Source organism: Macaca fascicularis, chromosome 18, assembly GCF_037993035.2.
Source record: "Macaca fascicularis isolate 582-1 chromosome 18, T2T-MFA8v1.1".
NCBI lineage: Eukaryota > Metazoa > Chordata > Mammalia > Primates > Cercopithecidae > Macaca > Macaca fascicularis.
The window spans coordinates 41,494,493-41,510,594 of record NC_088392.1 but is presented as its reverse complement, the minus strand read 5'-3'; the positions used below and the strand labels follow the sequence as shown (position 1 = coordinate 41,510,594).

Sequence of the window (16,102 nt, the reverse complement as noted above, 5' to 3'; positions counted from 1 at the left end):
GGCGTCCCCTCACATTTGGCTTCAGGTAGATCCAGCAAGATGTGGTAGCCTTTATTACTATGAATCATGTCCAAACTCCAGTGGGGAAATAACCACCCAAACAAAATGAACACAAAGGACTGCACGGGGCCTGGTGTGGTGGTTCCGTCTTCTGATATTAGCACTGCCTGCCTTTTGCAGGGCAGGAGTCAGACAAGGGACAGCCTCCCCAAAATGGCCTGCACTTGGCTGATACTAAAATGAAGGCACCTCCAGTCTTGAGCCTCAGGCAGCTTCCCCACTGAAGCCTCACTTGTGGGAGCTGCCCAAAGCAGGCTTCTTGAGCCCCGGGCTGTCCAGGCTACACATCAGCCCCACATTCACAGAAGCAGAGAGCAGGGGAAGCACTGAACCTGCCTCTGCACTGAGTTTGCCTTGACGTCTTCACCTGTATGCAGGATTTAAGAGCCTTGAAGAAAGGGGATGAAGGAATCACAAGGCAGTGGGTAAGAGCCAAGATGAGCAGATGGGAGTCATTCAAACGGGGTTGGCAGGGAGAGGAAATAGGTATGATGCAAAATAATATTCATCATTCCACAAATTTTTATTGAGCATCTACTACGTGCCAGGCACTGTGCTAGGTGCTGGAGACAGGATGGTAAATAAGACACACGTGGTTCTTGCCCCAAGGAACTCACTCCACAACTAGAATATGGTGTGGTCAGTGCTGTAGGCAGAAGCACAGCCAAGGAGCATGTATTGGAGAGCGCTGTGTGGAGCCGGTTTGTCACAGGAGGAGGGGCGGGCAGGAAAGGCACCATGGAGGCTGCAGAAAGTGGCAGCACACCGCGGCATGAGGGTTTCACCGACTCCTGAGGCTTCACCCATAACTGAGGGCACTCCTCGGCCCCTCCCTCGACTTCCAAGTTCCTATGTCAGGGCCACTGCATCCAGCATTCGTTGGATTTGGGCTACATTCCCATTGGTGTTTCTAAAAACTTGCTTCCCCAAGGCACTAACCTGCAAAAAAAGCCTTCAATGACAATCCACCACTAACAGAATAAACTCCCCAACATCCTGGCCTGGCTTCTCAAGCCCTACACAATCTGCCCCAACCCATATCAACACACCCAGAACAAAAGGTGCCCACAGAGGAACCCCCTCATGCCTGCTCACAGTCATCTGCACAAGCCTGTGACTAGCCCCACCCCCAACTCTGACCACATTTACATATATATTTGAGAATGTCTCCATTTCTACACATAAATCCTAGACACAAGAGTCTATATATTCTCATGGTTACACACCTATGGAGCCAGAGTTCCCAACAAGGCATGACTTGAGAAATCTAGGGAAAGGCCTCAGGTCCCAACTAACACTCAGTAGCCAACTGGTCCAAAATCCTCATTAGCTATTTATTCCGTGATTTAAGCACCAGCTTGTCCTTTTTTTTTTTTTTTTTTTTTTTTTTTTGAGACAGAGTCTTGCTCTGTCACCCAGGCTGGAGTGCAGTGGCATGATCGTCACTTACTGCAACCTCCACCTTCCGGTTCAAGCCATTCTCCTGGCTCAGCCTCCTGAGTAGCTGGAACTACAGGTGCCCACCACCACACTCAGCTAATTTTTGTATTTTTAATAGAGACGGGGTTTTGCCACGTTGGCCAGGCTGGTCTCGAACTCCTGACCTCAGGTGATCTACCCACCTCAGCCTCCCAAAGTGCTGGGATTACAGGCGTGAGCCATCGCGCCCGGCTGTAATTTTTTTTTAATTAAAAATATTGAGTGTTATGACCTGGCAATTTCAGTTGTACGTATATATAGCTAACACAAATGTTTACAATAATTTACCAGGAGGCAGCATTGGTTTTAATAGTCCCAACCTAGAAATTATCTACATGCCCACCTACAAAAAGATGTAGACATTGTGGTATAGTCACACAATAAAATGCAATACAAATATGAGAATGTACAAACTACAACTACACATAGCAAGATGAAAGAATTCCCAGACCTAAAGTTGAGTAAAATAAGGCAGACATTGAAGGATAATACTATGTGATTTATGTAGTCAATAAAGTTCAAACACAGGCAAGATTGAGCTATGATGTTAAAAGTCAGGACTTGGGAACGTGCCAATGCCTGAAATGGGGCCTGAGGGTGGCTTATGGGGTGCTGAGAATCTTCTATGTCATGATCTAGATGCTAGGCTCATGAGTATATTCAATGTGTGAAAATTCATTGAGCCATACGCCTATGATGTGTATATTTTCTATGTAGCTAATATTTCAATAAAACGTTTAAAAAGGGAAAAAACTGATGAGGGTGCAGAGAAATTAATACTTTCTTACATTGGGAAATGCAAATTAGTAAAGCTTTAAGAAAGGGAATTTGGCAATATTTATCAAAACCTTAAAAAATTTCATATTCTTTGACCTACTAATTCCAGTTCCAGAAATTTATCTTCAGGAAATAATGAGGGTGCAGTGGTACTTGTCACAGAATTATTTATAACAGGGAAAATTTGGAAATAGCCTAAATGTTGAGCACATGTGCAGCCACTATATACATTTTATAAAATGTTTAATGAGAGGATTATGTGAAATTTAAATTTCTTCTTTCTACTTTGTTTTTTTCAAAATTCCCTGCAATGAACAGGCATCACTTTTACTATGAGAAAAGAGTTATTAAGAAATAAATAAATGCAAACACCCAAGCAGAAATTAAAAACTTAACTTGGCATTCATTCAACAAACATGTACTAAAATCTTCCATTGCCAGGCAGTGAGGGTGGTAATAGACATGGCTTAGGGCCTCCTCTCAGAACCATAATTTAGACAGACGTGAAGTTGAGTGTTAATTATTCCCACTGTTGATGCAATAGGACAAGCAACCAATGAGAGGTCAAAATACATGAATTTGAGTCTCAGTTCTACCAGTGAAACTTTTTCAGCACCTTGGCAGGTGAGCTCCTCTATTCATCAGTTCCTTCATCTGTAAAATAAGTATAAGACTTCTCCTGCCTACCTCACTCTGATGTAGTCAGCTGCAAAGGAGACTCAGCTGAGCATGCTCTGAAGATGTATAAATATCACGATCATGTTATCACTCATGCCAAGAACAAAAGGGGGCCAGGCACAGTGGCTCACGCTTGTAATCCCAGAACTTTGGGAGGCAAAGGCGGGCAGATTACCTGAGGTCAGGAGTTCAAGACCAGCCTGGGCAACATGACAAAACCCCATCTCTACTAAAAATACAGAAATTAGCCAGGCATAGTGGTACACGCCTGTAGTCCCAGGTACTCAGGAGGCTGAGACATGAGAATCACTTGAACCTGGGAGGCAGAGGTTGCAATGAGCCAAGATTGCACCACTGCACTCTAGCCTGGGCAACAAAGAGAGACTCTGTCTCAGGAAAAAAAAAAAAAAAGGGAAGAACAAAAGGGGACTAGGTGCAGCGGCCCATGCCTGTAATCCCAGCACTTTGGGAGGCCAAAGCAGGAGGACTGCTGAGTTCGAGACCAGCTTGGGCAATATAGATCTTGTCTCTACAAAAATAAAAATTAGCCTAACGGTAGTGCATGCCTGTAATCCCAGCTACTTGGGAGGCCGAGATGGAAGGATCACTTGAGCCCAGGAGGTCAAGGCTTCAGTGAGTCATGATCATGCCACTGTACTCCAGCCTGCGTAACAGAGTGAGACCCTGTTGAGAAAGAGAGAGAAAGGAAGGGACAGAGGGAGGGGCACATAACATGCACTCAAGTTCTGTTAAGAAACATCATCCGGTTGGGCGTAGTGGCTCATACCTGTAATCCCAGCACTTTGGGAGGCTGAGGTGGGTGGATCACTTGAGGACAGGAGTTCGAGACCAACCTGGCCAACACAGCAGAACCGTGTCTCTACTTAAAATACAAAAAGCTGGATATAGTGTTACACGCCTGTAATCCCACCTATTCAGGAGGCTGAGGCACAAGAATTGCTTGAACCCAGGAGGCAGAGGTTGCAGTGAGCCAAGATCTTACCATTGCACTCCAGCCTAGGAGACAGAATGAGACTCAGTCTCAAAAAAAAAAAAAAGAGAGAAGAAAAAAACATCAGAAACATCATCCCCAGTCTCCTTCTGTTTTATAGTTCTCTCACCCTCTCCTGAGCCTTGCTCTTGTCCAGCATGGATAAGACTGCCTTTATCTTATAACACTGGACTAATGGATACAGGCAGAGGAAGTTCTTTTTATCATTGAATTCTGGTTGCATGATGGTAGATAATGTGGGCTGCATGATGTTGTTTCTTTGATACTTGCTGAGATTTCCTTAATGGTCTTGTTCATGGTTAGTTTCTATAAAAGTATGCCACAGAAGAAGGTGTAGTTTCCATTTGCAGGGTGCAGGGTAATATATAGATCCATTGGCTCATGCTTGTTACTTGTCTTGTTTGAACCTTTTATAGTCTTACTAGTTTGTATCTCCTTGACCTGTCTGTTTACAAAAGGTATGTTTAAAATCTCTTACAGTAATTGTGGATTTGTCTTTTGTGCCTTTCAATTCTTTCCATTTCTGTTTCCCTTATTTTGAAGCTATGTTGTTAGGCACATAAAGATTCATGATTATTATATGTCCTAGCACACTGCACCTTTTATCACTAAGCAATGATCCTGTTTATTTATACTTTCCTCCTTACATTCTACATTGTTAATTAGTATTGCAAGACCAGCTTTGTTTTGGTATCTGTATAGTATATTCTCTTCCAACTCTTGGCTTTCATCTTTTTCTTCTTTATTTTATTTAGTAATTTTTTTTGTAGAGATGAGGTCTCCCTATGTTGCTCAGGCTAGTCTTGAGCTCTTGGGCTCAAGCAATCTTCCTTCCTCATCCTCTCAAAGTGCTGGGATTACAGGCATGAGCCATCACGCCAAGCTAGCTTTCATCTTTTTCTGTCTATAATTAAATTATGTATGTGATTCTTACAAATGGCATATACCTGGATCTTGTGCCCTAAAACATTTTTTTTCAACAAAAGTTTCAGTCTTTAATGGAGAGTTTTATCTGTTTTGGTTATGACATCAGCTTGGGGTTCCATTTTCTCATGGGCAATTTTTTTATTTTTTTATTTTTTTATTTTTTATTTATTTATTTATTTATTTTTTGAGGCCGAGTCTCGCTCTGTCGCCCAGGCTGGAGTGCAGTGGCCGGATCTCAGCTCACTGCAAGCTCCGCCTCCCGGGTTCCCGCCATTCTCCTGCCTCAGCCTTCCGAGTAGCTGGGACTACAGGCGCCCGCCACCTCGCCCGGCTAGTTTTTTGTACTTTTTAGTAGAGACGGGGTTTCATTGTGTTAGCCAGGATGGTCTCGATCTCCTGACCTCGTGATCCGCCCGTCTCGGCCTCCCAAAGTGCTGGGATTACAGGCTTGAGCCACCGCGCCCGGCCTATTTTTGTTTTTGTTTGTTTGTTGCTCCTGGTCCTTGGAAGATGGCGCTTCCTTGTGAATTCCCTGGGCTGATAACTAGGGTGCCTATGGTTCTCATTTTATACAAGAAAGTGCCCTTCATGATTCCTAGAATAATTCCATTGGCTTCCCAAACACAGGAAACCCATACATGAGCTCCTTTCCTCTTAAGGGGTTTAGAACCTCAGCCTACATTCATGTTTTCAGGTCTCCATACATGTGAGACCTTTGGCCTAAGCTCCCACTATGCTCAGACTTTTAGTCCCTCTTCTTTTCAGGCAACTGACAATATCCTTCTCTTGGTTTGAAGTCCAGCCTCAAAATACCATTTTATCAGGGTATAATTGTTGTTATCCTAGTCATCTTTGTCAGAGAAGGGGTGTATGTGTGTGTGTGTGTGTATGTTCTTTGTCAGCTGGAATCATCATAGTAACTAGAAGTAGAACAATGTAATAAAGACAGAAAATATTTTGAAAGTATAGAAATAATTGACAACTCAGAAAAATCATCTTTTAAGAATGAGAGTAAAAGAAAACATCATCAGTTCAATTGAAAGTGAGAGACAGGCCACTCATAAGGATATTATTGAAAGTATTTCTAAAATATGGACAGATTACTACTTAATGACGAAATACTTAACTCACCAGGAAAATACAGTAATAATTCTAAATACATTCATAATAAAATAGCCTCAAAATATGTTAAGAAAAAGTTGATAAAAATACAAAGAGAAATGGGCCAACACAGTATGAGGGTGGAAAATTTAGAAACTCTTGTCAAACAGATACAATAAGCAAGGATATATGTTTTAAACTTTGAGCTCTGAATAGTGTGTTTAATACCAGCCTTGCACCTCAAATTAGAGAACAGATAGAACAAGTTTTAAAACTGACCAGAAGAGGCCAGGCACGGTGACTCGTGCCTGTAATTCCAGTACTTTGGGAGTCTAAGGCAGGTGGATCACTTGAGCTCAGGAGCTTGAGACCAGCCTGGGCAACATGGCAAACCCCTCTCTCGACAAAAAATACAAAATTAGCCGGGCATGGTGGTGCACACCTGTAGTCCCAACTACTTAGGAGGCTGAGGTAGGAGATTCCTTGAGCTCGGAAGGCAGAGGTTGCAGGAAAAAAAAAAAAAAAACTGACCAGAAGATAGAGAGCAGTTTCAGATAACTTCAAAGGGTAAAACAGTCCATGTTCTCTGATCTTAGCGTAATTAAATTTGAAATCAGTATCAAATGGTAACTAAGAAAACAAAGAGAAACAAGTTATACTTGTAAAATTAAAAACACCAGAGATAAAAATCATAATAGATGTTTAAAAATACTTAGTACTGAATGAAAATGAAAATAATTTCTATCAAACTTCATGCCAAAATATTTTTATATGCTCTATTAACTTTATGCCAATTTGTTAGAAAACTTAAATAAAATGGACAAATTCCTGGAAGAATATAATATGTAAAAGTGAACTCTAAGACAAATAGAAAATCTGAAGAGTCTTCCAATCATTAAATACATTGAATCGGTAATTTAAAAATCATTCCACAGTGAAAACAAGAGTCCCAAATGGTTTCACAGGAAAGTTCTATCACACATGCAATGAGTAAACCATTTCATCTGATATATAATCTTCCTAGAGCATAAGAAATGAAAGACTATTTGGTAACCCATTTTGTAAGGTGAATAAAGACTTCAGGCCAGTGAAGTCTCAAGAAGGAAAATTACAGGCCAATCTCACTCATGAATAAAGATGCAAAAATGGCGGATAAATAATTGATAAACCAAACACAAAAAATTTTTTTAAATATATATCATTATCAAGTTGAATTTTTCAAAGGAATTGGAAAAAAATGGCTTAACATTAGAAAATCTACCAGTGTAATTCACCACCATAATGAATTAAAAGAGACTAATCATATAGTCATCTCATAAGAGGGTAAGGGAGACACCTGATAAAACATATAACTGTTATTCCTGATTAAGCTCCTAGCAAACTAAGAACTGAATGGAACTTCCCTAACCTGATAAGGCCATCTACCACTGCAGCTACTATGAAACTTAACAGTGATGCACTGGAAGCATTCTCTTTAATATCAGGAACGGCACAAGGCTGTCCACCATCTCTGCTACTCTACTCTGCACTGGATATCCTTAGCCAGTACATTAAGGCAAAAAGAAATAAAGAATATAAAAATTGGAAAGGAAGAAACGAAACTGACATTATTCGAATATGATATAATCTATATAGATCTAAAAGAATATATAGCAATGTGTTAGAATTTATAAGAATACAAAGATTGCTAGTTATAATATTACAATGGACTAAATGTTTATGTCCCTTCACAATTCATCTGGTGAAATCCTGGGCCCCAAGGTAATTGTGTTAGAAGGTGGGGCCTTTGGGAAGTGATTAGGTCATGGAGGCACAACCCTCATGAATGAGATAATTCCCTTATAAAACTGATCAGAGGGCTGGGCACCGTGGCTCATGCCTGTAATCCCAGCACTTTGGGAGGCTGAGCCAGGTGGATCACTTAAGGTCGGGAGTTTGAGACCAGCCTGGCCAACATGGTGAAATCCCATCTTTACTGAAAGTACAAAAAAAAAAAAAAAAAAAATTAGCTGGTCATGGTGGCAGACGCTTGTAATCCCAGCTACTCTGGAGGCTGAGGCAGGAGAATTGCTTGAACCTGGGAGGCGGAGGTTGCAGCGAGCCAAGATCACACCATTGCACTCCAGCCTAGGCAGCAAGAGCCAAACTCCGTCTCTAAATAAATAAATAAATACGAATTAAAAAATAAAAGAGGCCAGAGGGGGTTTAGTGGCTTCTTCCACTCTGTGAGGACAAAGTGAGAAGGAGCTGTCTCTGAACCAGAAAGCCCTCACCAGACACAGAATCTGCTGGTACCTTGATCTTAAACTTCCCAACCTCCAGAAGTGTGAGAAATACATTTTTGTTGTTTACAAACTACCTAGTTTATGGTACTTTGTTGCAGCAGCCTGAATAGACTAAGACAAAGATCAATATAAAAACCAATTATATTGTTATACACCTGTAAAAACCCTAATAAAGTACTTTCAAAAATAGATATTTAGAACTAGAAGAATATACATTTACTGAAATCAAAAAGTAAAAATTGTTGACTGAACTTCAGTGACCAATCAGGGAAATGCAAGGCTATGCACAACGCAAAACAACTTCCCATCGCCAGACAGGATCAGGCATTGATTGGCTAAATGGGGCTGCTCACACACTCCTTCCAGTAGAGTAAATGAGCCTTTTAAATCTTTAGAGAGCAACTGGGCAATATCAAACTAAATAATAATAAGAATAATAATAGCATGTTTTCTAAGACTTAGCAAATTCACTTTTAGGCATGTTATTCACATCTAGTCTCTCACACTTATGCTCCAGGAGACAAGTTCAAGGACATTAATCTCAGAGTTGTAACAGCAAAAGAAGTAGACACAATCTAAATGCCCATCAGCAAGAGAATGGTTGGATGATCTGTGGAATATTATGCAGCAATGACAAATAATGAGGCAGATCTATATGTACTGACATGGAAAGGAATTAGGTTAAGCAAAGAAAACCAAACATCTACCAAAAATAAACACTATATGATTTTTTAATGCCACAAAACATAATTGTGTATTTACATATATTCATTCAATATATATTTATTATGTATTGAATGAATATATGTATATTATATATACATATATGTAATATATGTACATATAAATATATTTACATATTATATTAATATGTATTGTATATATTATATATTATATATACACATGTATGTATATATTATATATACACATATGTATATATAATATATTTTTATATATAATATATATTCATATATGTACATATTATGTACATATAATATGTATACATAATAAATCTATATTGAATATATGTAACTACATAATTATGTATTTATTATGAATATATATGTAAATACACAATTATGTATTTATTATTTATTATGAATATATATGTAAATACACAATTACATATTTATTATTTATTATGTGCCGGGTATGCTTAAGTGCTGGGGATACAACAGGGGTCAAAAGATAAAAATAATTTTTACCCCCATGGATCTTACAATCTAGGGCACATACAACCACACATAGACATGGAACTTTGTATGGACCCAGGTACATGCCTGAGTCCTAGAAGGTGCTGGTTCCATGGTGTAATGGTTAGCACTCTACACTCTGAAAAGTCCTAGAAGGGTGCATGTTAGTCATCATAGCAGTTACCATCTGAGACAGATACAATGTGGATTCTCACACAATGAAATACAATATAGCAGTGAAAATAAAAGAATTTGATATCTATGTAGCAATATGGACAGGTGCTTTAAGTGCTTTCGTCCCACTTAAATGGTCCCACTTAATCTCAGCCTCCTAAATGCTGGGATTACAGGCGTGAGCCACGGTGCCCAGCCCTCTGACCAGTTTTATAAGGGAATTCATGTCATTCATGAGGTGGGACCAAAATGGTAACCCATTTTGTAAGGTGAATAAAGACTTGAGGCCAGTGAAGTGTCAAGAAGGAAAATTACAGGCCAATCTCACTCATGAATAAAGATGCAAAAATGGCAGATAAATAATTGATAAATCAAACACAGAAATATTTTTAAAATATATATCATTATCAAGTTGAATTTTTCTAAGGAATTGGAAGAAAATGGCTTAACATTGGAAAATCTGCCAGTGTAATTCACCACCATAATGAATTAAAAGAGACTAATCATATAGTCATCTCATAAGAGGGTAAGGGAGACACCTGGTAAAATGTGTAACTGTTATTCCTGATTAATCTTGCTAAGGCTCAGTTTCCACACTTGTTAAAATGGAGATTACAATAGTTATGCTAGCACCTTCTTTATAGGGTTCTTGTGTACTTTCAAAGAGATAATTCATGCAGAGCATTTAGCACCTAGTGCATGTTCAATAAATGATAGCTACTAATATTTTTTACAAAGAGAAGGAAGGAGACTTAAACCACCCACAGGACCACAGATGGCTCCTGTTACTCCAGGCCATGCCTGTAGGTTCTGGCTGGGGCTGTTAGCTCCAAGGTCCAAAAGCCAAAGTGCCCCACCCTCAGTCCAACCTCCTTCCCAGTCCCAGTCCCAGCCGTACTAGGAGGGCTCCCTTTCAGGGCTGCCCAAACTCCTGAGGGGTAGCAGGACTCTGTGAGGGGAGAGGGTGGGCAATGGTTTCTGTAAGGTGAAGAGGTTTGCAGCTTTCCAGCCAGGTAGCTGCAGTGCCAGGGGCAGACGTGCCCTGCTCCTTGATTCGCTTGCTGCAGGGCAGACCCTAATTATCCTGGGGAGCTGAGCAGAACTGCTCCCCTGTGGTGTTTTTGAGGGTCATTAAGAGTGTGGGGGTTGGGGACAGACTCTGCTCCCTTCCCTGGGCAGGCAACAGGATCTATTGTTGGAGCTGGACCATTAGTCAGCTCTGTGCCACAGGCGCCCGTCCCCTGGGCCTGCATCCTCTTCCCGGCAAAGCCTCGCCATCTCACTTTGGGGGAATTTGGCTGGCCAGACACCCTCCCACTATGCTTAGGTGGCTGTAGCCAGGACACCCCAGGCAAAACCACCCCTCCTTCCACCTTCCTAGTCCAAGAGTGCCCTCCTCCTCTTCCACCTAGGTGCTATGTGCTCTGGAGACAGTGACTGAAAGTCAATTCCTGGCCCCAAGCCAATATATCAAGTAGTAATCTCTTACTAGGATTTGTGGAAAGAACATTCTCTAGACCCTGTAAGATCAGAGGCTCCTGAAGTCATATTTAAAAGTTTGGAAAGTGAAAAGAGTTGGGTACCTGGTATCATCACCTAGCCCCAACTCTACCTTAGGCACCACAGAACTTTCTGCTTTGGGGACATCATCCTTCAAATGCACTGTCATCTTGGTAAGAATGCACCGCCACTGTAAGCAGAGGGCTGGCTGCAGAGCATCTCACTTGTGAGCAGCTTCTCAGCAGCCTTTATCCATGAAGCAGCCAAATGTTTACGGTGATGGACTTCCCATCCCAGGCCTCTCATCTTGAGTTTGTGGTTCCAGGGAGGGTGGTGGTGAAGGGGGACGTTTGGGAACCACCTCTGGGGATAGAAAAGGAATGACAGCCGGATCTTCCTCTACCTAGCTGGCCTGGATTCAATGAAGCAGCAACAAAAACTACTCCCATAAAGGTGTTTCCTCCCCTGGGGGATTAAAATCCAAGGGAAACTCCAAGGTGGTAAGGTGGCAGCAGCAAAGGAGCAAAGCAGCCAAGGAGAAACCTATCTGAGAGCCACGCTCTTGAAACCCACAGGGAGCCCAGGCCTGCATAACCACCGGGACAGGCAGCCCTGGACTCGGTTGTTACGAAAACCATCTTAGTGTTGATGTGGCACTGCCAATTTGGAAAGTGCTTTAAAATCATTCATATTCCTAGACCTGTAATTAATCAAAATATTGCACCAAATTGTAGCCACAGCCATTATGGTCACTGCAGTCACTTCCCAGTGCTCTTGACCAAGGAGTGCTGTCACCATGGTGGTGGTGGCAGGGGTTGGGTGGGAAGTGAACACAGCAGTTAGGGGGATTGGCCAAGCTTTCTGGAGTTCGGAGGCAGGGCTAACTCATACTATGTAGAACACCAGACCTCTGCTAGGAGAGACTCCAATAGGGGACTCAGCCTCTTAAAAATTGCTAGCATTGGCTGGGCGTGGTGGCTCACGCCTGTAATCCCAGCACTTCGGGAGGCAGAGGCAGGCAGATCACCTGAGGTCAGGAGTTCAAGGCCAGCCTGGCCAACATGGTGAAACCCCATCTCTACTATAATTACAAAAATTAGCTGGGCATGGTGGTGGGTGCCTGTAATCCCAGCTACTCGGGAGGCTGAGGCAGGAGAATCACTTGAATCCAGGAGGCGGAGGTTGCAGTGAGCTGAGATCCCACCACTGCACTCCAGCCTCAGTGACAGAGGGAGACTCCATCTCAAAAAAAAAAAAAAAAAAAAAAAAGACTGCTACCATCTCTTAAGTACTTACATCTTGGCACTGTACATACATTATCAAGAATGTCCATAATTTCTCATTAAAGCAAGTGCAATCATTCCATTCCATTCTATAGTGGGGACAACTGAGGAACCAAGAGGTTAAGCCACTTGCCCAAAGTCCTACCACTACTAAGGATAGAGTGAGGTTCGAGCTTAGGCCTGTGTGACTCCAGAGCTTTTCACTAGGACTCATGGCCTCTCTGACCTCCAAGGTGCCCAGAACCACTAAAGCACTGGACCACTAACTCCCTGCTCCTGCGCCTGTCCCTGGAGAGGCCAGAAGCAGCAGCTGGCAAGAGAGCAGGACGGGGCAAGCAGAGAGAAGAGATGCCGTCTATGCCCCATGCTCGTCTGCTGCAGGTAGCAAACCTGAGCAGGGACCTGGGGTTGAGAAGGAGGCAGAAACTGAAAGCTGGATGAAAGACTGAAGATCAAGCTTTAAACTGGGCTAGGCTTTCAATACCTAAAAACAAAGCCATTCCTCAATACCTGGGTGTGACAAGAAAAGCTAGATTTGATTCAGGAGCTGGAAAGGAGTCCATGAAGTGGTGTGGAAAAGAGCAAGGTGAGAAAAAGAAAGCTCCTTCATGCTCTCACCCACTGAGCCCAGTTCTCAGCATAAAGCACTGAAATCTACTACTATTACTGCTGTTGCTATTCACTGAGCCCTCACTCAGTGGGGCTATGCACTATGGTGACACCCTGACACCCCCGTCCCTGCCATGGTCAGCTTTGCTTGTGTCTCACTCCCTTAGAAGATCAGCTCCTTGAGACAGGAACTGTGTCTCACTCAGCATTACAGCTTCTGCATTGGCACAATGTCCAGCCCACCGGAAATACTCAATAAACATTTGATAAACGAGTGCTCGAAACCACTGTCTTAGTCTGTGTGGGCTGCCATAACAAAAATACCATAGACTGGGTGGCTTCAAAAATAGAAATGTATTGCTCCCTGTTCTGAAGGCCGCGAAGCCCAGGATCAAGGTGCTGGCTGATTTCTGTTCCTGCTCATGTCCTCACTTGGCCTTCCTAACTGCAGGCACACAAAGAGGTGTCTCCAGTCCGTTCCTCTTTTTCCAAGGACATTCATGAGGACCCTACCCTAATGACCTCATCTGACTCTATTCACCTCTCAAAGGCTCCACCCCCAAATATCATCACATTAGGAATTAGGGTTTCAACGTACGAATTTTGAGGGGACACAAACATTCAAACATTCAGACCATGGCACCCATAAATCATCATCTGGCATTTAGTATTGTTTGCAGCATCTCCCACCCAATTCCCTTCTCTTTTTGACACAGTTTAAATCTGGGGGAGATACTAATAAACTTCAAAATGGCCCCCCAAATAGGAGAGATGGTAATTAGAAAAAAAGCAGTCCAAAGATTGAACAGACCAAGTATGAATCATCAAAGGAGAAGAGTGAAGAATTGGACCAAAAATGGGGGTAAGAGAATCCTCTCCCCTCATCCCTATGAGGCTCAGGGTTAAAGTCTAGTAGTCTCAGTCACTTCAGTCCAGAACATTAGCACACCTTTCAACCTTTAAGAAAAAAAATTATAAATAAAGATATGATCTTGCTATATTGGCCAGGTTGGTCTCAAATTCCTGGCCTCAAGCAATCCTCCAGCCTCAGCCTCTCAAAGTGCAGGTATTACCAGCATGAGCCACCATGCCCGGCCTTTCAACCTTTTGTTTAAATTTCACCTAGAACAATGAAATGAAACAAGCTGGAGATCAGGCCCGCTGTGGCCGTGTTTCCTGGATGAGGTGCTGCAGCTTGGGCCTGGGCCTGCTATGGCCACCATGGGAGTCATTAGCACGAACGCAGTGTTTACCTCCCTGGGGAAGGGCAAGCAAGCTGCTGGCGTGGTTCAGCATGCACCTTCCCCTGGGAGCCTGGAGAGCACATTAGCAGAGGCTTGAAGAGGGGACTAGGCAATCAGCAGGTGTGTGTGCACATGCCAGCCTGGAATTTGAAATTAATCACCTGCGGAAGGCACAATGGGCAGATGGGAGGGAGTTGTGGGAAAGGCGTCGAACCAGCAGCCGAAGCAGCTGCTAAATTTAGCCTGGTCCCCAAAGCAGAGCTTAATTAAATTAATCCTGCACACCCCCACCCCCACTCCCAGGCCCTGTTCCTAGGTGAGTTCTGTTCTGTTTCTAGCTTGGCTCCCATTATAACACAAGCCTCCAAATGTTGATCCCCTTGACAGGTGCCCCAGGCCAGCTCCTCTGGTGCCAGTGCTGGGAAGGAAGTGCAATTCCCAGCTGTCCCTGCCGCTCCTGCAATGCTGGGTGCAGCCCAGAGTGAGACCATTTGTGAGGATTTGCCAGGCTCTCTAGCAGCTGAGATGGACCTGGCACTCAGCTGCCTTCCACTCACACGGTAAGGTCCCCACATCAGGGCACGCCTGCTGTTGACCTGCCCCTCACCCCTCCCTTCCTGGTCACTGCTTGTCCCCACACAGAGGGCTTCACCCCTCCCCCAGCACCAGCAGGACAGTTATTCCAGCTGGTCTCACGCAGCCCCAAGGCTGTGAGAGAAAAGGCTATCTTGGCTCCACGAGTCAACTAAGTGAGTTATTATTTCCCAAAATTTCAATCTGTACTTTCCCTGCATCTGCTGCCCTGCCACTCGGCCTCCTCTTTTTCATTTACACAACTTCAGCAACTGAATAGGAATTAGGAACCATGAGCCCTGATTTCTGCCTACTGCAAGCTGGCTACAGCACACTGGAGAGAGTATTTCCCTGCTTGGGGCATCCTGCTTCTGCTTGAAAAATAGGAGATGAGAGGGCACACACCAGGCCTGGGCATGAAAGTCAGTGCCACTCAGGAAGCTCTCTGACTACACTTGCCTGTCTTTTTCTCCTCCACAGGGGAGAAGCCCAGGCCTCAATTTCTGTACACATCACCATCGCCTGCAAGTAACATCTTATTAAACAGCCATGCCCCAGAGTCTTCAGTAGGTCCACGGTGGGCCTGGGAATATGCATTCTGACAAGTCCCCAGGTAATGCTGCTGTGGCCCAGGGCCCACATTTCAGAACTGAGGCTCCAGGTATCTCTAACACCGTTCCCTGTGGCTTACACAGATGATGTTTCTAGCTTATTCAGCATGATTTTGTGGAGGTGGAAGTAGCGGTCTCTGGTGGCCTCTTCGTCAGGTGCACCTTCCAGAATGTTTCCTCTGGGTCATGTGAGGAACGTGGGATCCAATGGTGTTGGGCGCTAGAAGCCTCTCCCTTCCCTGGCAGCCCCAGAGCGAATGACCTTCCAGGACCCAAGCCCAAGAGGACTCAGGCTAAGATTTCTTTTTAGCTGAGGAAATCAGCACAATCGACCCACCCGCTGCCACACACAAGCAGCTCTCGGTGGTCAAATTCAACTCAACAAAACTTTACAAAGCTCATTCTACCAGCCTGGCTCACTTTGGAGCTGAAATGGTTTCAGAGGCCTAGAGCAGCTAGAAATTCACAAGGAGCTGAAACTCTAGGCGGCAGGCCTGAGCCAACACAGCTGAAAGAGCCCCTCGCTTCCGTATTGGCTTCTCCTCCTCCCTCAGCCCAGCAGCAGCGGGAGGGGGGCAGTCGCAGGTGGGTGGGTG

At 43.6% G+C, this 16,102-nt stretch overlaps 1 protein-coding gene across 8 annotated transcripts in view; it reads right to left on the bottom strand.

The window, feature by feature from the left end:
* Nucleotides 1–16,102, bottom strand: part of ZBTB7C (zinc finger and BTB domain containing 7C) — a 383,033-nt gene that overhangs the window by 251,981 nt on the left and 114,950 nt on the right. The window lies entirely within an intron of this gene.